At 49.1% G+C, this 27,295-nt stretch overlaps 1 long non-coding RNA gene across 1 annotated transcript; it reads left to right on the top strand.

The window, feature by feature from the left end:
* On the top strand, nucleotides 1-27,057 carry LOC134552995 (uncharacterized). The gene is made up of 5 exons (XR_010081007.1): nucleotides 1-139; nucleotides 9,003-9,135; nucleotides 20,060-20,125; nucleotides 24,114-24,272; nucleotides 25,517-27,057. It is a non-coding gene; the product is annotated as an uncharacterized LOC134552995 (long non-coding RNA).
* Nucleotides 27,058-27,295: the final 238 nt, after the last annotated feature.

The following is a 27,295-nucleotide window of genomic DNA, read 5'->3' as shown; positions in this document are numbered from 1 at the left end:
TGGCCATTTGACAGATCAATTAGCAACTGCCTCATACATGAGCAATAAAACCTTTCACAGGAAAAGTTTCCCCCGGGCTGAAAAGTGCTTTTCTGTCCTTCTGAAGTGGGAGGAAAGGCCAGGTGGCTTCTCAAACCAGGTAAGAAGTTCACAGAAGGTTTCAGAGGGGCTGTCACACCCTGCTAAGCGGGCTCTGGGCTGAGGGTTGGCATCAGTGAGCAAGAAATGAGATCAGAAAGTGGAAAGGGGAGGAAAGCACCTGCAATGGGAGGGTTTAGTGATGGAGATGAACTGCCCATCTCCCTTTCAATGTGTTCCTTCTCTAATGGGTGGGATCACCTGGGTGGGGACTAAGCAGTTAAATCACTGTGTTAGGTTTGTTCTTTTGGGGGCAAAAAGAACTTGTATTTTAAAGTTTATATATGTGCATATCTATTTGCCCACAGGATTTATACACATTTGTGTAGATAAGGATGTAAGTTAGGATGATCCAAAGTTCAGAAAACAGGGCCAAAATTAATGCAAACCCCAATTTCAGGGCACTGCAGCTGAACAAAGCCCTGGGTATTGGGGTACTGGAGCTGCTGGAGTGACTCGGCCACCTTGGCACCCCATTTCTGGGGAGAAGGTGAAGCTTTGGCCATCCTGCCATTCCTGGGAGACTGCTCCTGCTCTCATGGTGCCCCGGGCAGCTGATGGGTCTGCACCTCTCACAGGGGCTGAGCACTTTTCTCTCTCTTGTATTCTTTTTTTTAAACTCCAATCTGTTTGCACTTCTCCCCCCTCCCCATCACCATCCCTTAGGCCTTCTGGGGAAAGAAAGAAACAGCCTCTCTGTTTTTAATCAACCTAATTAGTGTATCTTTAATACAATTAGAGGGAAATTTTACCACTCCCCCCCTCCCCCTGTATCAATTAAAGCCCCACAGTTGCAGGGTAAATTTTTAATCCATTTAGGGCCATCTCCCCCAGCCCCGCATCCCCCTCCTCCTCCCGCCTGGCAGAGTGTTGCTTCCTCCTCCGTTTTCTTTGGGAGTCTGTTCAAACAGCACATTGTGAGGAGTAAATAAATTACTCTCTGCCCCCTTGCCCTCTCCTCCACGGCAGCCGGCCCCGTTCCAGGCAGCTGCCCTGATTGTAGGGCAGGCACAGGGGGGAAGGGGCTCGCACAAAGCCGGGGCTGCACGCTCCGGGTCAGGGGGGGTCGTGCTGTTCATCCTCCTTTCTTCTATTCTTCGTCCTCTCTTCTGCATCGTGATGGGGTTTATTTATTTTTTTCTTCAGGTCTGGGGGTAGTTGAGGATTAGTGTCTATTTTTTGTGGCATGTTTTCCACACCCCACTCCCCCCGAGTATGTTTTTCTCCCCTTGGGGGTCTCAGTGGGGTGGTGGGTTATGGGGCTGTTCCTGTGGTTGTGGCTCCTGTCCCCAAGATGCTGCACAGGGAGTTGTGGGGTCTCAGTGTGCCTGGCTGCCTCCCTATCCCACTGCCATTCCCATGTGGAAAGAGCCTTGGGCTCAGCTAAATTCTGAGTGAACAGCCCTGCCCCATGCCAGACCCCCTGGCTCAGCCCACCCTGCCCTGTGCCCTGTGAGAGCAGTTTTGTATCTGCAGGTGGAGCAGCACCTAAATAACGAGAGCATTTTCTTGGGTTTAGGATTTTGTCATGTAATAAACACAGATGGCTGCTGGGTCTGCGAATTGAAAACTACCAAATGCAGCATCCTGCAGTTGGAATCACAGAATTTCCCATCCCTGCTCCTCCAAAGCTCCCTGAGATGATCCCTGCCTGGGATGCTTCACTCCAGTTTCTCCAGGATTTGAGGAACCAGCTCAGAGAGCTGCTTAATTACTGCAGGTTCATTTGCAGGCTCCTAGGAGAGACTGAGGGTACCTGGAGCGTGGAACCCTGAGGGGATGGAAGCTGGGAGGGAACCAGGAAGGACAAGGCAGGATCCCACCTTCTCCACCCTCTTTTCACATGTAGGTGTAAGAGCTCATCCACAGAGGTGCAAGGGAAGCTCTGGGTGCTGTGGGGATGGGGGCTGACCCCACACAGTGCCTGGCTGGTGTCCCAGCACGGGGTGGTGGCCTGGGAACCCAACCACAGCCAGCAACTGAGCTGTCCTCCAGAAAGTCCTGCCAGTGGCTCGTTATCATCATGCAGACACAATTAGCAGCTTTGGTGCTGCTTTTTCGAGATAGATGGGTGAGACTTCCCCTCTCTGAATTTCTCCCCAGCTGGCCCACAACTACAAGGTCCTGCCTTTATGGATCACCGAGTCCCTGCGCTTTCTTAATGAACCTGCGTTTAATGCTTGACTTCTCCGTGTCATGTTTAATTACAGCAGCTGTAACTTCCTCGTTGGTTGGCTTGAAATAATATCTAAGTGCTTCTGAGCTTTAGAGCCTTGTTATTCTTCTATAATTAGAGTTTTAAGGCTGGTGTGAGCCATCTCTGTAAAACAGGCAGCCATTTGCCAGGCATGCTTAGTGCCAGGCTTCATGTTTCCCAAAGACGGGAAAGAGATGCTGTTAATGAAACCTGGCAGGTTTGGGTGGAAGGAGAGGTGTGCCCGGGGTGCAAGAGGTGGAAGCCATGGTCTGTGGCTTACTGGCACTGGAGCATCTTGCTGAGCATTTCAAAACTCAAATGTCATCAAGGAACAGACACAAAACTGCTCCTCAGGGTGTGTCAGACACAGGAGCGTGGGGTTGCTTTTGCTTAAGGTTGATTCTGCCTCCCTTCATCTTTGAATATGCTGCTTTTCCCCTGGGAAGAGCTGGGGTTGGGGGAGATTTGTGATCCTCGTTGTCTCTTCACGTCCCCTCTGCTTCAGTGTGTGACTGGTGACCCTCCTGGGAACGGGGATGAGCATCAGCCTGTGTGAATGATCCTTGAGACCTGAGGTGACACGATGGGTGAGACTGCAGCCAACTTGCAGAACAAGTGGCCTTTTAGGGCCTGCCAGCTGGGGAGAGAAGGGGGCTTTGAGCGGGCAGAGAGCGCCCCATTTACAGCACATCTGCGCTCCCACAGAGGGCCCCGAGTGTTCCCTCCTCTCAATCTCCCCCTCTATATTTGCTGCCTTTTAAAGGAAGGGTTTTATTCCAGCAAAAGGGAAGGGATTGATGCCTTTCTCTTCACTTTCTCTTCGGGTACCTGTGTTGTTGAGGCAGCTGCAGCCAGAGGTGGAGCATGCAGACACAGCCCAGCTGGAGGGGCTGTGCTGGCCCTGGTGGGGGACTGAGCCCCAGTGACCCCCCAGCTCTGTCCTTGCTCTGTCTGGGGGGTCTGGAGCTACATGGGGGGCACAGGGACTTCTTGGCCCAGGAGTGGCTCCTGTCCTGGGGGGTAATGGAGTGTTCCCAAGTGTTGCAGAGCCAGTGCAACCCCCCGAAACAAGGTGAGAACAGTTCATATTCTCAAATAACTTTTCTGGTTTGTATTAAACTCTCACACTTTTAAAATTCTCAACAACTGGAGGCTCTCACTGACCCAGATGAGGCAGGAAAGGCCCCAGCCTGTGATGGATTTTGAGGCACCTCCAGGGTAGAGTCTCAGCTGTGGTACATGTGAGGGTTGAGCCCCAGACCCCACAATATGGGACAGAAATATGGGAATAGACTGAGCTGCAGAGCCAGAGAAGCACTGGGCTCACCGGGGCTGGGGCAGCTGCCCACAGGACACCCCATGGGCCACAGCAACTCCTCAGTGTGGCTCAGGGAGGAGCTGTCCCCTCATCCCTTTGGAAAGCTGTTCCTTGGCAGAAAAGGGCAGCCTGCCGATCCACCCTTAAATTGGGAATAGTTAAAGGAGACCAGGACAATCCACCCTGATACATCCATTTACACTGTTAACTCTTCCCTGAAGCATCTCCATTTGGAGGCAAGATCCCAAATCCATCAGAGCTCAGGATGGACCACAGCACAGGACTTTGCACTGGTGGCCACGGAGAACCTCATCTCCTCCCAAGATCCTCATGGAGTACCGAGTATTAAGAGGGCTTTTTCCAGCGAGAAGGGGATGGTGAGGAGTGACAGTCTCTGAATTGCAATTTGAAACGTTTACAGCCCAGTCAATCCTAATTCATTATTAGCTGTAATTGTTTCAAAGAAAGTGTCCACTGTTATGTAAAATGCAGTCCCAGATGCTGCTAATGGTCCAGGCTCTCTGATTGCTATAATTTGCAAAGCTTTTGCCTTTTTTTTTTTTCCTCCCCTCCCTCTGTAGTTATGATGTGCCTTTTATGAGCCAGCAAGGAAGAAAGAGAAAAGCAGCCATTAGAGGAAAATAATAATGTTGTACCTGAAAGGCCATTAGTGAGTCTCATATACAAGTATGCATCTGCTCTGTGCCCGATGCTCCCTTGCACCCGGACACTCCCTGGGGACTCTGGAGCCTGGGATGGGGACACGTGGGGCTGGGGACAGCTCTGGTGCAGGGACAAGGGCTGCGACCGGGCGTGCAGCCTGAAGTGGTGCTGCCCTCACCCAGGCACCAGGGCATGCCAATGCCGGCATGCCTCAAAATTAATTTTCACGATTAATTTTCATTATTAGAGATGGATACGTGGATGGGAAATCAACTGGGCTGGAGCAGATTTTGGCTGGCAAATATGTTGAGGGGGTGGCGTTTTCTGGTGAGGGGGGGTTTGTCTCTTTTTGAGATGAAGGAAACACCCATTTCCCACTTCCAATCTCTGATTCTCCTTTGTGCAAAGGCAGAGCCGCAGGGATGTCTCTCACCAGGACACCCAAGCTGTGAGCTGGGGGGCATTTCAAAGCTCTTATGACTTGCTGTCTTGTGCCTGCACCTCTGCTTTCAGCTCAGGTGTTTGTTTTAGCCTGTCTGTGTCGATCCTGTCACCAGGAGCTTCTTAAGTCCATAATATCAACCTAATTTAAGGAAGGCTTTACTTGATGAGACAGATTTCAGCCCCTGCTGCGTGCAGAGGGAAGAAATGAAGGTTGATTTGGTGTTTCCATCACACCCTAGCCGAGGCTGAGCTCCCATGGGATGAGGCATGATCCTTGGGCTGAGCTTGTCAGTGCAGTTTGCCTGGATGAACTGCACTAGATCTGCAACTGGGATCAGACAAAGAGGCACTTTTAGTTCTTTTGGAGGTTATTTTTAGGCAAAAAAATTAAATGGAATGGAATGGAATGGAATGGAATGGAATAGAATAGAATAGAATAGAATAGAATAGAATAGAATAGAATAGAATAGAATAGAATAGAATAGAATAGAATAGAATAGAATAGAATAGAATAGAATATTTCAGTTGAAATGGACCTTCAATGATCATCTAGTCCAACTGCCTGAATAACATCCTAATTTACTATGAGCAAGGCTAGGGGTGTGAAGGCTGAGTTTAAGTCCAGTGTACACCCCGTGTCCAGCAGATGCTGTGTCCCTAAATTATCTGGGAGAGAAATCCTCCATGAATTGTGCAGGGATTTCCCTCGTTCCAAGGCCAGGCTGGGGGAGCAGCGAGACAGAGGAGCAAAGGGCAGGGGGAGCGAGCCGAGGCGGGGCGGGGGGCGGCTGGTGGGAAGGGAGCGCTGCCCTTTCACCCCCGCTGCTCCTGCAGGGCTCTCTGCAGTGCGACCCAGCCCTGACACTTCCCACCAGCCTGCCCTGCCCCGGCGGCCTCCGCAGGACCCGCTGCCGCAGACAGGCTTTGTCCGGGGAAGATTGAGAGGCTGCCGGAGCGGTGTGTGCCCGCCCTGCCCTCCAGCAGGGTGGTCCCGCGGGGTCATTGCCGGGGGCGCGCAGGGCAGCATTGTCTGCCCGGGAGCCTGGGGACAGACAGACAGACCCTCGGCCGGGAGGAGGGCACGGAGCACCCATTCCAACACTCCCCGTGCCCAGAGCCCATCCCAGCCCCGCGCGTTCCCTCCCCTGCCCCGCTGCCGCAGATTTCCCGCACAGGGGATTGCTCTTGCCAACACAGGGGATCACTCGCATTCACTGGGAGGGTTTAACATGGGTTAGCGCTGGGGCCGTGGGGCTGGCTCTGGCAATTAGCAACAGGCACGGGCTTGGAAGTGTCAATTAGGCTTTTGAGTCATTGTTTACCCATTAACACAAGGTCTCTAATTACCCTGACCTGATGCTATGGGGCTGCTGAAGTTGGCTAATCAAACATGTAGAGCCTTCAAAAGGAAATTAGGACTCAGCATTGAGTGCAAATACCCTTTCCATGGCTAAGCCCGTGTTGCTGGGGGATTTATAACTTCACACTCTCCATCCCTGCGGAGGGCGAGGAGGAGGGAGCGGATGGCCGGGCTCTCCAGGTGTCTTGCACGCTGCCCGAGCATTTATTTAATAAATAATTTATTTATTAATTTATTGAATAAAGTATTGCCTTATTGCCTGCCCTGTCTGCGGCCGTGCGGGGCCGGCAGCCCCGGCTCCTGCGGAAGGTGTTAGTGCAGGTTGGGAGTGCCACGGGGTGTGGTGACAGCAGACAGGCAGTGGTGACATTCCCTCACCAGCTCTGCGCAGGGATGCACCACGAGATGGGCTTCGTGTGGCTGGAGAGCTCAGCTTGGCAGCCCACCGAAATGCTGATTTTTGGGGTGAGGTAAAACACTCTGAACTCCCCAAAATCAGAGCTACAAAATGGATACCACGACCGTGAGCACAATGGTCACACAGGAACCGAAGCAGCCTCTCTTGTTGGATCCCCCCCTCCCCCCGGCCCCCCATCTCAATTAACTCTCTTTATTATTTCATCATGGCAATAGTTTGTGCCTCTAACGAATGGGAGGAACACTTGCAAATGCCTTTTGTATGAAAGCAAAGCTGCTTGGTGTTACTGAACTTCAAGGGATCATTCCCTGTTTCCGCTCGTCTCCCTTTCTCTGCTGAGGCAGAATGTAGCGTAACTTAAAAGTCAGTGATTCAGACTGCAATTATAACCTAAAAGCACAAATAAAAGATAAGCTGGCATCCTACTGTTCCCCATTTGCATCTGTGTCGCATGGGATGAAGGGAAAAATAAAATCTGCTTTTATAAAGTGTTGAGCCAGAGAATCTCGTCCAGCAGAAAGAAGAAAATAAACAGATCCCCCGAGGCACCGGCTGTTTGAGTTGCAGATGACAACTGGGGTGGAAGATACACCAGAGAAACACGAGGGGTTTGCACACAGGTTGGTCACCCTGGCCACAAATGGAGCCAAACCATAAACCTGATGCTGGTTAAAAGCCACCTTTGGGTGTTTTTTTGCATACCCTGTAAGCACCACACACCTTAATGGGATATTTCCCATTGCCCCCCCAATATTTGCTGTAATTTCCCATAGTGAGAAAGAGAGGTGGTGGCTGTCCAGGTTTGCCCATCCCATCAGTCACCGCACACAACTCCTCAGGGCCAGCAGCTCAAACCTTGGTCTCTGTTTTGGGGAGCAACGGCTCATTTTAGCATCAGCAGCGATTTCTAGTGCTCCTGTCTCGGTCAATTGAAAAATCACCTCCCAGAGTGTTTCAGGTTTCTCTGTTTGCAGAGATGGCTGGGAACTCACGGGGGCCCTGTAAATTCTTCTTGCTGAAAATAAACAGGTTTTTGAGACAATAGACACTGTTGCGTTTCCCCCCTCCAGAATATGATGGGTTTCTAACTAAAAAAAAAAAAAAAAAATTCCAAAGAGAAGGGAGAAGGAGGAGTGGTTTGGCTGAGACATTGAAGAAATCCAAAGGTATCGTGTTTAGAGGGTGGGGGGGGCTGTGCTTTTTGTCTCTGGGGCTGGAGGGAACTGAAGCTCTGCCACCAAGTCTCAGCTGCAAGAAATTTTCTTCCAGCCTGGGAGCAGACTGTTTCCCAGCCAGGCACTGTGCTGGACATGAGGAGCCGCATCAATACAAAAATTACTCTGGTTTGGACCTCTAACAAGGCGCTGTCCTTCTTTACTTTCTGCTTTCCCAAAGACCCGTCCTGATACTTTATCAAGGCAGGCTGATTTTCCCCTGTGCCTATCCAGGACCCCTCAACACTTCATGGCAGACCCGGGCTGTGGAACGGGGCCTTTGCCTAAGTTTGTGCCGTGCTTTTATCGGTGTGTCTGGCCCGGGAAGCGGAGCAGCTGTGCCGGGGATGCTCAGAACAAAGTGCCTCTCCCGGTGCGTCAGCCTGTGATTTGCATACAGATGCGTAGGAAATCCTGCCAGTCCCGGCCTGAGGGGGAAGGGGACCTTGGGTGTGGGAAGAGAGGTGAGGCTACACAATATGTGCCCCCCAAACCTTCATCTTCTTCAGGCAGACCGGGGCCCATCAGCCAGGCTGGCCCAGCTCCAGCCCGGCAAGCCTGGGGTGCAGGGTGTTCTCCCCAGTGCAGCACCATCCTGCCCTGTCTGTTTATCCTTTCTCCCTCTCCTGACACTTCTCTTGTTCCTCCTCTTCCCTTCTTCATCAGCCTGTTCTCCTGTATGTCCCTGCTGTTGTCTTGTGCTGAAAATCTGCAGTAATACCTCAAAGAGGTGTTTAGATGCTGCTCACCAGCTGTCTGACTGCTCTGGGTGACCTGTGCTGTCTCACCCAGAGCAAACCCCTCCTGACTGTGCAAATGGTGTCAAACCCTGTCCCACCACCCTTGCTCCTTAACTCCCATCCTGTGTTAAAGGTGTTCATTCACCACCAGCAGTGGATTTTACAAGTTAAGGAGAATTGGGCAAACCCTCCACCAACAAGCAGGGATCGACTGCAGCCTGTGATCCCTTCACCTCCACTCAGCAGAGAGACTCCAACTGGAGACTGCCATGGTCCATCAACTCGCTTTACTTGAAAGAAAAGTTATCCATCAAATCTGTTTGAATAGCAAATAAATGCAGGGAAGCTGTGAGTGGCCATGAAGGATCCTTGGGCAGAAGGGGAGGATGAATTTGTCAAACCCACTGTTTGTACAGCTGAATCTCTGAGTGTTTTGCAGCACCCAGAAGGCCGAGGCTGACTATGAATGAAACTGAATTCATGCCCTGCTTTTCATGTTCTCTTCCCCAGATGCCGATGGCTCCGTGTTGCCTTTGCTGCTGGACTCCAAATCCCACCTGACACAACACTGGTGACAGAGGGACACATGGCATTGTGCAGCACCACACATTGTCTTCTCAAGCTTCCCAAAGGGCTCAGAGAGGTAAAAAAAAAAGGAGATACAAGCATCACATTTCAGTGAGGAGCTCAGAAAACCCCTCTCCTCCCACCGCACCATTTAAGAGAACAAAACCCCAACGCGGTGGAGGTGCTGGAAACGGGGCCGCTCCCTCGCTGTCCTTGCCACTGCCATTAACAAATACTGTCAGTGGCACCCCAAACTCACGACCTCTGCAAACAGCAAATTGAGTCTGTTTGTCACGTGGCTCCTCGAGAGGTGCTTGCCTGCTGAATGGCCTTGGCATACATTAAGTGAATAAACCATGCCATTGTTCGGCTCCTTCAGCCGCTCTGCTCAGTTGACCCATTCAATAACTGTTTGTTTGCACAGATTTCCCCATACAAGTGCAACAAGCTGAACCCTGGATCTGAGCAGATGTGTTTGGAGTAGGCTCCCTCTCTTTGCTTCCTTCCCATCAAGGTGTATTGTTGCGTCTTTTGAGAGCTCAAGCTCTCCCCAGCGTGACTCATTCAGGCAAAATTTCTGTGCTGTTCTCAGGCACCCTCAAGGATTTCCAGGCATGATTCACCTCTTCTGTGGCCATATTTTGAGGCTCAAACTAACCCAAAACTTCCAAAGAGTTTTCTTTGTCTTTGATCACAGCGTATCTTTACATGAGAAAACAGGGAATGCAATGGGGAATGGGAAAGGTGTGCTACTGTTGTTTAAGATCAGAATGTAATCAGATGTGTCAGCACCTCCTCTGCAAGGCTGTCTGGCTCTGGAGTAGGTGTCCTGAATTCCTCTGGGAGTGTTTCCTCACAGCACTGTGAGGTTATCCCAGCCCTTCCCAGCAACCTGCAGCTCTTCCTGGTCCTGGAGGTAGGAAAGGCCCAGCCTGTACTGCTGCAGTGCTGGGAGTGCTGTGGGTTGAACTTTTATTGCCAAAAAGAGAAATGATGTTAAACCTTTTGGTTAAACCCTTGTGCTAAGGCCAAGTGCAAGTGCCTTTGTTTCAAGAAGACCATTTTTCAGACATGGGATCAAGAGGAGTTGCACAACTATAGAACTTTTTGGTCTGAAAACCATAGTTTGACCCCTAAATTGTCTGATAGACAGAACCCACTGCTCATAGCTCATGTCTTCTACCCAGAAGTAGCAAAGCCCTGTGCAAATGTCATGAGTTCAGGCTGGTCCAGCACAATCTCGCCCTGGTGCAGGGACCCAATAGCTGCAGGAGCCATGGAAAAGCAGTTTTCAGTAGGGAAAGTGAAGGGGTGTACCCTTGTGCTTTAAAAACGTGGGTGACTCAGTTTGCAGTAAGGTAAAGCAAAACAAAGGAAAGCTCTGCAGTGTGGGAGGTTGCTGCCTGAAATCAAAGTCAGCTCGAGGTCAGCTAAAAATACAGTAGGCACCTTCCATGGGACTGTGGGTGCCAAGACTCTGTAAGCTATTAAAAGTTCTGGAGATTTTAAATCCTTTTTTTTTTTTTTCTTCCGTTGATGCATCACATGAATCACAAATACCCTCAAACGAGCCATTTGTGCGTCTCCCTCCAGACGGAGCTGACAGGGGGATAAACCAACCGCATGCAAATATTATCTCAGGGCAGGCTGAGATCGGATGGGGTGAAAGAGAAAAGTTAAACATGGAAGCATATTTATTTCTGCATAATTTTGTCAGCTTTCCGCTGGCGGTGAGAGACCAAACTTGGGAGGAGCCTGACCCCGGGATTATCCGAGGGAAGACATGTGCTCGCTGTTGCGGAGTCACCATCTGCGAGGGAGGTTTCGGGCAGCGAAGACGCGTGGCAGGGAGACGCCAGCATCTGCCCGGCCGGGAGAGGAACCCTCAATTCCTGAGCATCCTCCCAGCCCTGCCCCGTGCACGGAGTTTCTGCTTGTCAGGAGGGTTCTTCAGCTTTTCTATTTCTTCCCCACCGACCCTCCAGCCAAGCTCTGGGGGACTTTACCCCCCTCCCTCAATCAGCCCCGGCGGGTCCATTTGCTTTTGTCTCCCATTAATTGCTTGCTACTTTTCATTGCCTGCTCCTCCCCCTTTTAAAGATAAATTTTAAAGCCCGAGCGGGGTGGAGAATGGCTGAGCCCGCTGTTATTTTTGACATTCGCCCCAGTGACAGCTGGACCTTGCAAGGCTGGGGCCGTCCGCACACAAAGCCTATTAGCTATGCCCACTCACTTAATGAGCCCTGAAGTCTGGAAGGAAAATTTCCTCCCCTAAGTGTGGCAGAGCCCTTTGTCATTGTAAACAGGCGCTGCTTGCCGAGCCCTGCCTTGCCTTTCTCCTTCCTGCCACCGTGGCTTTTCTATTTACTCAGGAAACAAAAGCGGAGCCGTGTCAGCGCGCAGGGAAGAAAATGTCCCCGGCGGCTGGGGGTTCGCACGGGCCAGCCCCTGCCACCCACCGACCCTGCCGGGGCTCCCCGGTGTCACCGGCACCGAGGGGACATCGAGGGGACAGCGAGGGGACACCCCGACAGGGAGGGAGGGACAGAGAGATGCGCCCGGGTTCGCAGATCCTCTAAGCGCTCCCTGTAGGGACCGGCTGTGCAGCTCGGAACAGCAGGGGGAAACCCTTCACCTGAACAGAGCGATTTGGGGCTCCAGAAAAACCCTGCTTTAGGCTCGAGGTTGTTTTGGAAGGGTATTTTCTTCCGTGAATTTCTGTAGTTGTTTTCTGGGTTCTCAAGCAAGGAGCTGCTGTCCCAGCTCTACAAATGATTCGCAAAGGAATCTTTCCTTCTGCCTCTTTTGAACTTGAAGCCTGCCCAGGTTTGCTACCTTTTAAGCCCAAACGTGGCCCATTTTATGGTCATTTCCAATGCAAGTCAGAACAGAACAAAAGCTCAGGTGCCAATAAAGCATGTTAGAAATGGGAACACTTTGGTGTAACTGGCAGACACTACAGGCAATTGTAAGGAAAGTGGGAAAAACCCCACCCAGCTGCTTGCCCTGAGCAAGGCCGTGTCACAGAGGGTCCTTCCTTGGGCTGAGGGTGACCAGTCACTTTATACAGACCCTCCCACCAAGGGCAAGCAAAGTTTCTGGGGTGAAAGGTCTGGAATACAGGTCTTGATTTGATTAAGAAGGTGAAATCTCCAGGTCTCATAATTGGCAATGTAATCTTCAATATCTGCCAGTGTAAAAATGAGCTGGAATATCCAATCCTCATCCAGGCTGGGAAAGAGCTGTCCCTGCTTTGTAGTGCCACTAAGGGAGCCCAGAGAACATTTAAATATCCTGCTCTGAGTGTGTGTGAGGGCAGGCTGAAGCTGCTGCAAACATCACAGCCTGCACAGTTTGCTTTTGAGGTTCAAGTGTGCTTGAGAGCTGGACCTTGAGGATGTCCTCATGCCGTTGCTTCCCTGGGCTGTCCCTGGTGAGAACTTCCAAGAGGCTTCAGAAAAGCAGCTCCCAGCCTGTGACATCTCTGTATTCACTGGCACCCCTTCCCCCACTTCTTTTTTGTTCCTTCTTCTCCAGGGATTTGCTTGCTAGTTTTTAAATATTTGCATATTTCAGTGCTTTCTTTCTGTTGGTAACCAAGACTGTTTGGTAAACGCTGAGACATCTCTGAATGTAAGTCAGGCAAAAAATTACCTTTTTTGTGTGCTTTGCAATTATCACAGCAAAATGATTCCTTTCTTCCTCCCGCAGTCAGTAATTTATTTTTTAACAGAAAAACTAAAATGTTACTTCAAGAATGCTGGGTTAATGCTGTTCTTGTTTTGCCTGTGAAGTTAAGCTGGCTTCGTGACTGAAGTGTTTGTCTTCAATTTATAAAATTGCTTGTGGGTATGTCCCACTTTGGGAAGGCACAAGAAACATTCACAAGCAAGAGAATCTCAGGTCCCAAATCGGTTGTTTGGTAAAGAAGGGAAAAGACCAATCTTCATCCTGTGTTTTAAACTTGCCTTTGCCAGTGTTTCTAAAGTGGCTTTTCCCTGTTTACTGCAAAAATCCTAAGGCGTAAAACTGACTGTCAGGGTATTCACAGGGATCTTTGATCACCTCTTCCAGCATCTCCTGCTTGCTCCTGCAGTTCCCTGTGCTGACGCCAGCCCACGCACACGAGGATTCCTGTGCCCAGCTTGTGGCAGCCTCTCCTGAGCAGTGCTTCATCAAGATATGATGGAGAGAGAACTGGAATGAATAATGCTGGTGAGAAATCACCAAGTCTTTCCCTTCCCAAAACCCACAGCTGTCCTGTTGGTCCATTTGAAGTTCTGTTGGAGCAGAAAAAGGGATTTTCTTCTGTTGTTTGTCTTTGTGTCCACTGCTGGGACTGCTGTGGCTTTTGGGGGGCTCTTTAGTGACCACCCTGACTCCTGCTAGATGGGCCAAGACCACCCTTTGCAGCGGCTTAGTCTGTTTGGGGTAGTGAGGCCTGGCAATGCAAGTGTCCCAGTTTAATGAGCGTCCAGTTTAGGGAAATGTGTGTAAATGCTGATTGCAGGATAGGAATATGAAGGCCAGGGCTAAAATGTAGCTTTCTTGCTGCTTGAGCATATTTTCCAGGTGCTCTGCTTGGCAGCTCCTGCATGTCCAGAACACATGAAATCCTCTCAGTCACAGTTCTCCGTAAATGCTTTGAAATTTTCCCCAATGGCAATAGAGAACCATTTTGCAGTACAGTCACCTTGCTATAGAATCATAGAATAGTTTGGGTTGAAAGGGACCTTAAAGATCACCTGGTTCCTGTCACCCTGCCTAAGGTGGTGACTGGGGAGCAAGGAGCCTGCTGTGGCTCATTTCTTCTTGTTCTGCATAATCTGGGGGCTGGATTTTGACGTGGAGATTCAATAGAAGCCCCTCTTTCCTCTGGGGTCATTTAATCCCTGTGCAAGGGGATTAAGACGTGGCAAAGTAGCTGCAGAAGTCAGGAAGGAGGTTGTGCTCCAAACCAAAGTGAGGGCCAGGAGCCTTTCTCCACCGCTGTGTCCCCTCCATCTCCATATCCTTCTAATATCTGCTAATCAGCTTTTCATTTGTAGGCTCCGTTTTAATTCACCGGAGTCCCTACCTCCAACATTAAGTTGGCAAGCTCGTGTCTGTGTAAAAGCTGTAAGTCAGGACTGGGCAAACGGCTCCAGGAGTGCCGTGAGCTTGGCGTGTGTCGGGGGGATTTGCATTTTGAAGACAGGGCTAATCCCTTTTCTATGCTCTGCACTTGTAGGCAGCTGCCCCAGGAGCGTTTTGCCTGTCCTCTCCTCCACCCTCGCTGTCAGAGGGGGTTTCAGAACAAAGAGGGCCGTGGGTCAGGGCTGGGAGCACAGACCTGGCATGCAGGGACCTGGCTGCAGCCTCTGCTCACACAGAGCCACTCAAGGTGACCCTGGATAAGTCCTGCAGGCTGCACTCCCTGGCCCAGGGCAGGCTTACGCATGCGGACACCTGATCCACCCATGGACCTGGCCCCCGGCCCAGCCCCGGCTCTGGTGGCCAGCCCCGGCCAGGAGACCTGCTGGGGGACACTGCTGGACAGGAATAAATACATAAACACCTTAGCAGCACTTCCAACCAGCCTGTTACAACTTGAATTGACTCTGCTCGGTATTGCTGGGGTTGTTTTGAGAGCTCTGTGGAAATCTGGGCAGGTTTCTACTCCTCTGATCTGCAGAGCCTTCTAAAGAGCTGATATCGAGTGAGGGTTGTATTTCATATCATCTCAGTTTAACGATGCTGCAGAAGCTGCTGTAGCCAGCAGCTGATGGGGGGATGTCCAGGGTCCCTGGATGAGACACGATGATCAAAGTCAGCTGCAGGATCCTCAGCACTCCCAGAAATGCAGTGTTAAAGCTAAATGTTCAGCTGGCTTTGCCAAGAGAACACAGCTCTTGTGAACATCTCTTTTTCTGCTATTTCATTAAGAGAATTAACCTCGAGATCTGTCCTGAAAGTAGGAGGATTGAATGCCAAGAATTTGACTGGGTTTGACTTTGTACTTCATTTACAGAGGCCAGAATGATCTTCCCACACTATGGGTGATTATTTGCTCCAACCATGTGCAATGATGACACTTTTACACAGTTGTGATGAGAGATTTGGAAGCTGAGGAGGCTTTTTGGAACCATTTCCAGCCCCTTCTGTGTGGCTCTGGAGCTACCTGCCAAGTTGCTCTTAGGTTTAAAAAGGACAAGCTTCCTGCTTACCTTTTGTGGAAGAAAGAGGAGCTACACCACCAACTTCTGTTCCATGAATTCTTCCCTTTCCAACCTACATTATCCAATACTGGGAGGGAAAATGTTTCCCTTAGAAAATCTCCCAGCAGCTTCACAGCTCCACACCAAGCCCATCACTAGGTCAGGGAAGTATTTGCAGGTGTTTGGTCTCTGGCCCCTTCTCCTGGAGTGGGAAGACTTGCACCAAAGCAGACAGTCCTCACCTCTGTGTTAGTCTTGGGGAAGAAAGTCCAGTGCTGACAACCTTTGATGTGATTATTTCATACCACAAGGTTGGTGGATGCTGCCAGAGCAAGGAAATCACCCAGCACAGCTCAGGCAGGTGGCTTTTGTTGGCCATACAGGATTGCAGGGGAAGAAAACAGAGATGGGTTGCATTTGAAATAAAGCTCATGTGAAAATTTGCATAATAACATGTAAAAAAATGTGCCATGAAACTAAATGTAGTGCAGTGCTATTTTACCAACCTCTGGTTAATCAAAGTTAACAGCATTATAATGTAACAGACGTGGTCTCACTGCATATCAAATTTCCATTCTTCCAAATCATTGGTTGTGGCTCTACATGAAGAGTGCAGTGGAAAACAAACTCCTAGTGATACTACACTTCAAATAATGACTAAACTTGCTTTTACACTGGTTTAAAAAATGTAATTCTTTAAGTCTCACCATGGGATCTGAAGCAAACCTGGGTGAAAGGATTGTGTGGAAAGGCTACTGGAAGGAAACACCTGTTTCCAGTGCTCTGGAAATAGCCAGATTTGTCTGTCATGGCTGGAACAGATTTATAAATATTTGCTTGAATCAAACCCACAGTTTTCTGTAGAAAGAAATAATTTTTCAGGTAAATCATTGCAGCTTGCTCTATTTAATCTGCAGTGTTTTGAGTCTCTCAGAGGAGCATTATCACTTTGAGCATTAGCCAAGGCTGGTCCTACAGGAAAGTCAGAGAAGAAAGCACAAATCCTTTCTTTGATCTTTTGTTTCTTTATTTTATTTCATTTTAATTCATTTTTAAAAAGAAACTTGTTCCCTAAATCTCATATCTTTCCATTTTCTCCTTCAATTTCCATCACCAAATGTGATCTCTGTCCTACCAAGTGGCTCCAAGGTGCACTGTACATATTTCAGTGTAACCTTGGTTTGAGGAGCAGGGGTTGTGTTGTAAATCAGGGGATGAGCAGTAACCCTGTGTGAGCCTTTCTGTCCTGGACAACCCCAACCTCTCGTGGTTATTCCTACAGGGGCTGACAGCAGCCCTGGAGCTCTGATGGGCTCTGTGGTGTCAGATCCCACAGTGACCCCTCTGGAAACGGTGCTGAGCCAAACTCTCCCAGTTTGGAGTTGATAGTGGAGTGCCCCCAGCTGGGTTTGATGCCACCAGGACATTGGACACGTTCCTGGAAAACCCCGCTCCGAGCCCCTGTGGGCTGAACCCCTCCACGCTGCTGTTAATAGGTTAATGAGCCCCTCGTCTGGCGGAGCTGGAGTGCCTGGCTTTCCAAGATAAAACTATCCAGCCACATTAGGAGGATGGGCCTCTTTATGACTGAACGCCATTCATCCTGAGTACACAAGAGCTCGCAAATTTAATAAGCAGAATCCATTTCAGCCCCGTGGCCTACCATGGCAACAGGAGAGAGGGGCTCCAGCCTCCGCTGCTCAGGCATCATTATCTCCAGGGCCATCTGCTCCAGAGAAGCACAATCCCAAACTCATTTAAATAGAGCCAGCCTGAAATGTGTGACGATTTTCCCCAGTCCCCCCCTGCCTCCCTGACGGCTTCCCCCCCTCCCCACACGGCTACACCTCCGCACACAAGCGGGAGGAGATGTAATATTCAAAGGGTGAGGAGAGGGTACGGGAGATAAGATTGTAGCGATAATGAACTGAGGGAAGGAGAACGGGGGAGGGAGGAACTTTCTGCCTTTGGCTGCCGTTCCCTGACAAAGCAAGAGGTTGCAATAAATTATGAATGTATTTTTTCAAATCGTCTTCTTGGAAGAAATATTTCCTAAACAATGATTCATCATCATCCCCAGAACTCTGCCTCTCTGGAACAATTAAGCAGTGAAGAAAACTCGCTCGGTTAATTCATCTCTTTCCATGTTTTCTGACTGATGGTTCACTGTCTTTGTCATAAGTGGATAAAATAAATTACTTAAATGTGTTCACCCCTCGTAACTGGTGACACTTTAGAAAGCAAATGGGAGGGGTTAGGGGGAAAAGGATTCAGTTCTTTCCCTGTGGCAAGGATTTGAACAAGGATTTGCCTCATGCTAAGGGCTCCCAAGCCAAACTTTGGGACAGGGGCATGTAACAACTTGCTGAGATAAGTGGCCTCAAGGGGCTTTGACAGAGGGAGATGAACAAGAATGTGCAAAGTTTCACCATGTCTCTGCTTCTGGACAAAGATTTTTTTAATGGACCTCGTTTATTTCAGACACAGGAATGGAAGCTGCAAGGAGCCAAAGCAGGAGCGATGGGGGATGCTGGCAGGTGGTTCTACAAATCATTGCCCCAACACTGCGTAAAGTTTAAAGAGCACTTCAGGCTGTAGCAGGGAGGATATGACCAAGAGCAGCCACTGAAAAGCCCTGAAGAGACATCCTGGTTGGAAAGGGTCTCTCTGCCTGACCTGTCCCCCATGGATGTGCATGGTGGGAGAGATGCAGCAGCCAGAGGGGAAAGAATCTACTGCAGGAATTTCTGAAAGATGCCATTTCTCATTTGTTTGCTGTCAGGGCCTTCTGACCTCTGCTTGCTGGGTCACAGGGTTAAATCTGTCACGGCCTGAAAGACACGTCTCCTCTGCCGAGGTGGAGGCAGCGCCTGCCCACTGGCACCCTGCCCCTCCCCAGAGTCTGCTCTGTGCCTGCAAACACTTGTCCTGTGCCTGCAAACACTTGCTCTGCTCTCCTGTCTCCAGGTCTGCAGGACACGGGCACCACACAGCACGAGCTCACGTGCTCTGAGGTGCTCAGGTGGAACAGGATGGAGCAGCATTGGAGCTGCATCCCCTGTAACTTTCAGGCCAGGCATGCAGTGGGAAATGTGACATTTCCAGCTCATGTCCATGGCTGTGTGGTGCCAAGGTCTCTCTCACCTGAGATCTCCCAGATCTCCCAGCTCTGCTCTGTGGCACGTGGAGCTCGTGTGGATTACACAGAGCGAAGCCGCAGTACATCAACAAGAGCAAAGCGTGGAAATGCATCTAGCGGAGGGGGGAAATGAAATCATATATATTCATTACATTTATTTAGTGATGTGAAGCCTCCCAGAGCCCATAACACCCCGTATCTGCCGTCATCATTCACCCAGAGCGTGGCAGATGGCCAGGAAGCCAGCACAGCACCGGGGCGGGACGTGATGGATGCCTGCGAGGACAGGCAGCTCCGCCCCGGCCCCGGCGAGAGGGGAAGGAGGCAGAATGGAATTATGGAGCCTGGAAATTGGAGGCTTTCCCCCATCCATTGAGTCCTGGGGTATTTCAGTGTCCCCTCGTGTGGGACTTGCTCGGGTGAGGACGCTGTGGTGCTCACAGGTGCAGGACACCTGGAAGGATCGAGGTGTCCCCTGCTGGAGCCTGAAATGCTTTGGTCACATCACTTAGCACCGATATAACCTTTAAGTGTTCACTAACTCAAGGTGTCAAGTCATTGATTAGGAATGCAGGCTCAGCAAACCCTGGGTGATAGATGGCCGGTGACATATTAACTTACACAGAAAGCCTCTATTGCTTGGAAATCTTTTTAGGTTGATAAATTGGACGACCTACCACAAAATCCATAATAATGTGTTTTTCTCTGTAGCACAGTTAGAAATGATAAGGTACCAAATGTTATCAGAGATGAAAAAGCTTCAAAGTATTTGCAGAGGTATTTTAATTTATTAAATCTGTAGAATAGTTGAAAAATTAATAAAAAGCTGCAAATTTCTCAGCTTTTCCTTTTCCTGGACTGGCCAATGCCTCATGAAAACCTGAACCTAATCAGGCCTTTGGGTTCTCATCCTGGACAAAGATTTGGAAAACAAATAAATCCCTTATGAAGACACAACTTCAGGTCCTGTTTAGCTCTTATTTAAAAGAAACATTATTTCCTTTAAAGGAATTCTGAACCTTTATATCTCCTCATGTGAATCCTTGTCAGAAATGTTCCAGGAATTGATGTTCACAGCAACACACAGTGTCTACTCCAGATAAAAGGAAATGCAGATATTTTCACAGAGAGACTGGTGCTGCCAACTCCAGCTGATCCTCTGTGAGAGCTCGGCCTGGAGTCACCAGCCAGCCTGGACCTTTGCCTTAAGTGCATGCATTCAATTATTTAACAAGGAAAAAGGGCTCCTGTAACTAATAAAATATCTGATTTAGCCCCTTAATCCCACACTAACGTCTTTAAACCACTGCCAAGACAGGTAAGACCTCTGGGAGAGGAAAGTTAAATATTGCTCCCTACCTCGTGGCTTGCTTTCAAACCTACATTTCATTCCATCTCTGTTGTTCAGAATTAATGTAGCAGGGAGTGGCAGAGAGCTTTTCTAGGAATGCATGGCAAACACCCAGCTCCAGCAGGAACCAGCCTACCACTGTGCAGATCTGCTGGAACACAGGGAATTCATCCTGGATGGCAAAGGCTGGGCTGGTGTCTTTCTTTCTTCCTTTCTTTTTTTTTTCTTTTTTTGAATGCTTAGCTTTTAGAATTATGAGAAAACCAACTCATGGGTCAAAGCTCTCAGAGCCAATCTTTCTGCCTTATTTTAGGTTTTAAGAGATAAAGCCCAGCAGGTGGGAAGGAAGAGACGGAGCAGGGCAGTTTTTCATTCTTCCGTGAGTAAATTCTTGGTTGCAACCTCTCCAGCTCCTGGAGCGGGGTCTGACGTAAGGAGACAGCAGAGCCCAAAGCTTCCCTGCAGAGCTGTGTGCTTGGCTGGGCTGACCCCAGGAATGGCTTTGGCTTTCCCAAGGCTCAGCTGGAGGTGAGGTGGCTTTCAAAGGGCTTAGGCTCTGTCCCAGCATATCACCCCTCACTGCCTGATCACTTGTACTGCAGACAAGAGGTAGGAAATGATCATTAAAGATGCCCTCAGAAAGGCTCTGAGACATTTTCTATCAGATTTACATTATTCTGGAGGAGTAAGGCAATGAGCTCTCTCTCTTCACACCCTGGCTGGGGTTAAAGGGTCGACACAGAGAGAAAACTGCGCTCCAAACCAGGTCTGGAGGAGCCTGGGAGATCAGCAGATACCAGTGCTCTGCTTTTAGTCTGATACAGGTCAGCTCTCAAATTTGATCACATTAGCAAGAGTTTAAAAAAAAAAAAAAAGGCAGTAAGTCTGACATTTTATGATTAAAAAAAGTAACATTTGGGTTGCTCGTAGTGAAGAAGCATTGGGTTAAAAGTCCGGGAAAATTTGGGGCAGGCTTTAGCTATAAATGTAGCGAGCATCCTTCCCGGTATCTGTTTCACACACAGCCTCGCTTTCTTGCGTATTTTCTATTTTTGTTTTCTTTAATGGGTTTCAGCCGTGATATTTTTAAGAGCGCTGTTCTGTGCGTAGCAGCTGCCATTGCCACGCTCCCAGCCCGGTTGCCATGGCTGATACACGGGGCTTGTGCCAGAATTTTGTTGGTCAACAAGTCACTGTCAGCGCTGTTGGGCAGCGTGTTTCCATGGCTAGCCGTGGAGAGGGGCATCCTCAGGTGATGGGATGCTCAATCTCCTTTTTAAAGGACTCAGCCTAAAGGCACTGCGAGTCTGTAGTGTTTAATGTGACTATTTAGCACCCTAACAGCTGAACTCTTTCCAAATTAGCCGAAAAGCAAGTGCGACAATTTTTAACGCTGGTGGAGCAGCTCGTTTGTGCTAATCAAAAGAGAGTGATCAGCTTGAAAATGTCCCCTCTTAATTTAATTCATGGACTTCAAAAATAAGTTTCTTCAGATGCAGGTGCCTTGAGAACATCGTTTTTAACTCATTTGAAGTAGTGAATTCCTCTCACTGGACTTAATTAGGGACAGGTATTAAAACAAATTGGGCAAGAAGACCTAAGAAGAAAAGTGATTTTATTAGGAAAGAACTGTGGGGTGCTTTAATTAATGTCAGAACAGCTGTCCTTAAACTGTTTCTCTCTTATGCGGAGATTATCCCAGCAAAGGCTGAGAGGCTGTGGAAAACAAGGAGCGAGTTCTGTTCAGACATTCTGGTCCCTGCCTGTGCCACAGCTACCAGAAATCACAGAGCATTTGTCTGGTCCTCCCTTGGATTGCGGCATTTCTCTGTTTTCTTACAGTATAGACTCATCCCAGTTTGTTTCTGAGCAAATTGCTTTTTTGTTCATGTTGCATATTCCCAAAACAGTCGTATTAGTGGTGGCAGCATGTCATTTTGATGGTGTTATGACAGTGTGACGCCAAACTCGTATTAGCATCACATTTCTTTTTAAATCTTGTCTGGAAACATATTGTTCTCCCTTGCCAGCGCTTCTCTGTTTCTCTACCCCTTGCCATGGTTCTGGGTTGCCTTTCGGTTTAATTCAGTTGTTGCAAGAGGGCCAAAACACTGCATGTACAGAGGAATTTTACTGATCATTCAGGTATTGGGACTGAGGGAAAAAAGAACAAACCTGTTTGCACAAAGCTGTCCAGAAGCCTCTCCTGCAGGAGATCTCCAAACTCACATTTCTCTGGCTGGCATCCTCCTTTCTCTTATTCTTTTTTTTCGCTCAGATTTATTGAGTTTAGATTTATGAAGTTTAGGTTTCAAGATTTCTCATTGCTCCCACGGAGTTATTTATATTTCTATGATAGCTCCTTCTACAACCTCGATTAAAAGGTGCACTCTGACATCCCCAAATGGTGAAGTCAATCTTAAATTCAGAGAGCTGCACTGGGAGCTGGCAGAGAGCCCCAAGACAGGAGGCTCATCCTCCCTATGGGACTGAACCTGCAAAACCTGGGGGAATCTTCCCCCAAGCCTCCTCACCTCCCCAGAGGTACACTCTGCTCCAGGATGGCTTAGAGCACTGCTGGCTGCAGGCTTTTCCTGGCTCTCAGCCCATTAATGATGAAGGGAGGATGGGAGGGGGTCCTGTGACATGGGGAAAGCTCCCTGACAGTCACTGAGGGGGTGAAACACCTACTTGGCTCTCCAGGCACCATCCCCATCACCCTGGAGCTCTGCCCCCCACAGCTCCTCCTGCCCCTTGTCCCCGGCCCCTTCCTCACAGCAAACCTTTGCTCAGGTTTGATTTTTGCCTATTTGTTTTCCCACCCCTCCCTCTGCTCCCTGACCTGACAAGCTCTCCTTTTAGCAGGGTATTAATTATCATCACAGTGCTGGGACTGGTAATTATCCCTCCCTTGTGCTTTCTGGGCTTCCCAGCACGGGTTGTGATGAGGACAGGGTGAAACAGCTCAGCTGGCAAGGGGCTCATGGTGTGTGTCTCGGAGCTGTGGTAATTTTCCTGTGCCTGAGAGGAGGGAATGAGACCATGAAGGGGAGGAAAAGGAGAAAATTGTGTTTTTGTAGTCAATGGAGAATGGAAGAACTCAGCTTACAGTCTTCATCCAGGGTACTTTCTTCCCAATGGCTCCCAGAGTTTATAATGGAAAAGAAAAAGAGGAGTAACTTTAGAGTGTCCACCAGGAGAGGGAGAAGCCCAGGAAGGCCTTGTGACAAGGAGCATGAGAAAAAAAACCAGAGTAAAGCTCTTGAGAGGGGTCATAAGGAGACAATTTCAAGGATATGGGTACACCTCTTCCTCTGTGGGTATTTATAGGGGCAACTGCAACAAGTTTTGTTTTTTGGGGCATCACTCCTGTGGGCAGAGCGGGCATTGGTGCTCTCTCTGGTATCAATTAGGCTCGTGCCTGGTTTACTCATTTAGGACCTTGCATTTCACTGAACATTTTAAATGAAAAACTCTGTGTTCAGCTCTGCCCCCTCACACCAGCACAGTAATTCTGTACTACTCTGCTGTATTTTGGTGCCAAAATTTCCCAGCTAGGGCTGATGCTCTGAAGTGTTCATCATTCCAGTGCTGCCCTGGCCAAAGGAGCCTGCCCTGGGAGGTGAGGGCCGTGCTGAGCCCAGCGAGGAGGCGCCATGTGGGATGACAGAGCCAGAGAGCATCGAGGCAGGAGCCCGGCTGCCTTCCAAGGCACAGAGCTACTGCCACTGCCAGAAATGCAACAGCTCTCTGACATCAACACAGTGAAAAAAAAAAATAAAAGAAAATACTCCTCTCTGGCCAAATCTGTGAATTTTTCTTCAGCGAAATGACAACACTGTGCTGCTGAAGACTGCCTTTCTTTGCAGCAGGGAGGGGAAAGGGAGATAAAAATAAAATAATCTGGGCTTTCCTCCCCTTTATGTCTTTTTTTGTAAACCTTATAAGGATTCTTTTTGTCTTTGCCCCCCACCACGGTTTTCTGCAACAGTGAGAAGTTTTATTGCAATTTATTGGGCACTTGTCTAGGAATTTAGGGGTCTCAAACAATCATAGCCCCAGCCTGGTGAGCACAGCTAATAGCTGTAGTAAGAGGCAGGATATGCTCTGAGCACCTTTTATTTGAAAGAGAGAAGCCAGGTGTCAGAGACAAAATGGATGGAGACCTTTTCCCACAGCCTTTTCCCACTGATTCCCCAAAAATCAGTGCCAGGAGTAGGAATGAAATTCATCTCTCCTTCTGTGTGAAAACCTGTCTGGTGGGGGACTTTTCCCCCAATATTAAGGATTAATTTAGCAATGGAGCTGGAATATTGAAGTCCTAAGCAAGAAACCAGCAACTTACCCAGGCTATTTCTCTGTCCCAGGCTTGACTTTGGGACAAATGTCACACAGGAGACTTGAGGCCATGCACTGACCCACTTGTTTGCTGTCAACAGCCATTCCCACATGCAGCGTCTTGGGATCAAACTCTGCAGCTTTTCCCTGTGATGGTCCAGACCACAGAAGGTTCTTGACTTGGGCAGGTAAGCTCTGGAGGACTTTTATCCCACAGAGATGCCCTGAGCAGGTAAATCCCCACCCCAACCAGGCTGGACACCTTGTCCCTGGGGAATTAGGCAGAGAACTTTGCCCATCATTAATGGGAGCAGACAAAAATATGGTAACTGAGGTGGTGATCAGACCTTGGTGGCTAAGACAGAGTTATCCTGGGAAATTTAACCCTCAAACACATCATCCTTTGCAGCAAGGGAGCTCTGAGCCTCATCTCTTACACCGTGGAGCCACCTGGCTTTTGGCCTTGGGGCTAAGAGGATTCTTGGGGCTTAGCTCTGCCTGAGACTCTTTGTGTAACTTTGGCCAAATCACCTTGAAGAGGACGGAGGAAGATTCGGTGCAGCAGCTCCTGAGGGTGGACAGCCCCAGCTTTCCATGTGCTTGAAGGAATGGAGCAGGTGGGCACCAAACTGGAGTTGCTGAGAGTTCCAGTATGGCTTCATCCTCCTCCTCCTCCTCCTCCTCCTCCTCCTGCTGCCTACTTTTTGGCTGCTCTGTCTGCAGCTCAGCAAAGACAGTCCAAATACCATCCAGAATCACCACGTGCCTCAATTTCCCCATCTGTTAAGCAGGGATGAGCCTCGGTTCCAGCACTGGGCTGTCAGCGTTGCACTGCCATGCAGAACCTGACAGAAAAGGGCTTTCTCGGGGAGGGGGATCAGCACCCCGGAACTCCCCCGGCTGGGCATCCCCCATCCATGGTGCCTGTGCTGATTTTGGGCACGTGCTCATCCTTCCTTCACGCCAGATAAGAAACTGGCTCAGGAAACTGCATCCATCCTGCATCTCGTGTGCAGGCAGATTGTTCACGGGCGGAGGAAATCTCCTGGAGAGTGAACCTTGTCAGCAAAAATGCAAATATTTAGAGACAAAGTGTTCATTACAGCAGAACTTGATTTCAGGGTCAACCCTTTTTGCAGCAAATTGTTAGCCAGCTAAAATGTTTATTGTCACCACACTCTGGCAGTTTTGACAGTACCTATCAAGTTGAGCTTGACAATATCTGCATACGGCTTCTCCAGCTTTCCCTCACGCAGCCATGAAAGGGATTTAAGACAGAATAAAACAGTCAACAGATAATTGGAGCTAACCCCTCCTTTGTGGAAAAGCTGGGGCTGCCATTGGCCAGGGGAGATATTTAGGCTGTTGGTGAAATGGTGCTGGGGTACATAGAGAAATATCTTGGTGATTTTATTTTATTATTTTATTTCAGATGCAGAACTGCACGCATGGAACAATAACCCACCCCCAGTCTGGCAGTGCATCAACAGATATCAGACTACAAAGGGACGGTATTTCCTTTGGTCTTTTTCTGTGTGAGCCACATGGCTTCCCAGGCCCCTCAGCAGGAACCACCCAGATATCAGTGGAGTTTCTGTGATTCTTCTTCATTCCCATTTGTGTTCTCTTCTGCTGCCCTTAATGCCAGCACAGGACTAAGACCAGTGGCACCTGGGAAGAGGATCACACTGCTGGCAAGCTCAGAGCTCACAGGGGTGAGCTCCCATCTCTGCTCTGTGCTCCAAGACCGGGGGATGGATGGAACCAACTCTGCCTCGCTGCTGAACTGGGGAAAGGGGAGGCAGCAGCAGGAATTTTGGGGAAAAAAGAAAAAAAAAAACAACACACAGGGTGAGATGCTGATGAAAACACCTAGGAGTGGACAAGGCAGCTGCAGCCACAAGACCTCTGATAAAACTTTGGGGCTTGCTCTGCTAGACAAAGGACAGCAGCTTTGCAGTTCAAGAAGGAACTCTTTTTATCCTGCTTTTTGCTCCTCCATGCCTTTACTTTTTCCCCCAGCTAATGCTCAGGGAAGGTGAGCCAGTCTGGAGCCACTGTGAAGGGGTTTTGTTTCCTTGCTTGCTGGAGCTGAGTGAAGGCTGTTTCATCTCAACAGGCTGCTCCCAACACCCCTTAATTTGAGAACTCCTGCATGCAGGAAGCAATGGAGTTGAGTGACCTTGCTGAATCCCGGCCGCTGCAGCTGCCGGAGAACAGGGGAGGAAAAGAAAAGAGGGGAGGAGGAAGAGGCACTTTGCTGTCTCCCATTAAAGCCCCAAGAGGCTGAAGATGAGAGAGCGGAAGTTTCAAATTGCCAGAACGTAATTCTGAAAGTCATTTTCCAAGCGCAGAGCTCTCTGCAATGTCACCTCTCATCTTCCAAGGTGGGGATTGAAGGGACAATAAAGCACAGAATATTCTGCAAAGGCAGAGCTGCTAATTCAAAGAGGGAAGAGGTGCCAGTCCCCAAAGGGGCTGTGTCACACCCCTTTCTGCTGGAGGGCTGTGCTGATGTCGCTGTACAAGGGGCCCAGCTCCAGCTCCTTTCCTGAACCATATCCAGCCTGGATGCAGGATCCAACTGCCTTATCCAGGCCCTTCTAAAAGTAAGGATCTCAAAAGAACTCCCCCTATTCAACAGTTGTATTTTTAATTTGACTTAAACTCCTGACTTTCAATCCAATGGCAATGGTAATGATTACTGTGCTGGTTATTTTCTCAGACCTCCCTGAGACCAGCAGAAGACCATGATGGATGTGTAAAAGAAAAGGTGCACTTTGCTATTCACACTGCCCTGCCCCAACCCAGCAAAACTATCCATCCCTGCTCCTTCTTCCAGCCCTCTGCCTGCCAAGAAATCTGAATTAAGGAGTTAAATGTATTCAACAAAGAGTTTGGTCCAGTGTCTTACCTCAAAGAGTGAGTTGTCTTCCTTTTCTGCACACTTTGTCAACCTTTATTCTAACTGCATCCCCCACTATGTTGATAAAATAAAAAATATCAAAATATGCAGGCGTGTCCTGCTGAGATGAATTGCTTTCAATTCTCCTTCAGTTAACATCAGCTTTGTCCCATCTTCCTTATTACTGGTGCCAACTGTCCCTCCAAGCTCAGGTTTTTCCACTTTCCCTTCCACAAATTACTGGAGCTGAAACTGGGTGAGCTTTGCTCTCTTCTTGTAAATGCATTTATTTGCCCATCCAGGTGA

Source organism: Prinia subflava, chromosome 8, assembly GCF_021018805.1.
Source record: "Prinia subflava isolate CZ2003 ecotype Zambia chromosome 8, Cam_Psub_1.2, whole genome shotgun sequence".
Classification (NCBI taxonomy): Eukaryota; Metazoa; Chordata; class Aves; order Passeriformes; family Cisticolidae; genus Prinia; species Prinia subflava.
This window is presented reverse-complemented; position numbering and strand designations above follow the sequence as displayed.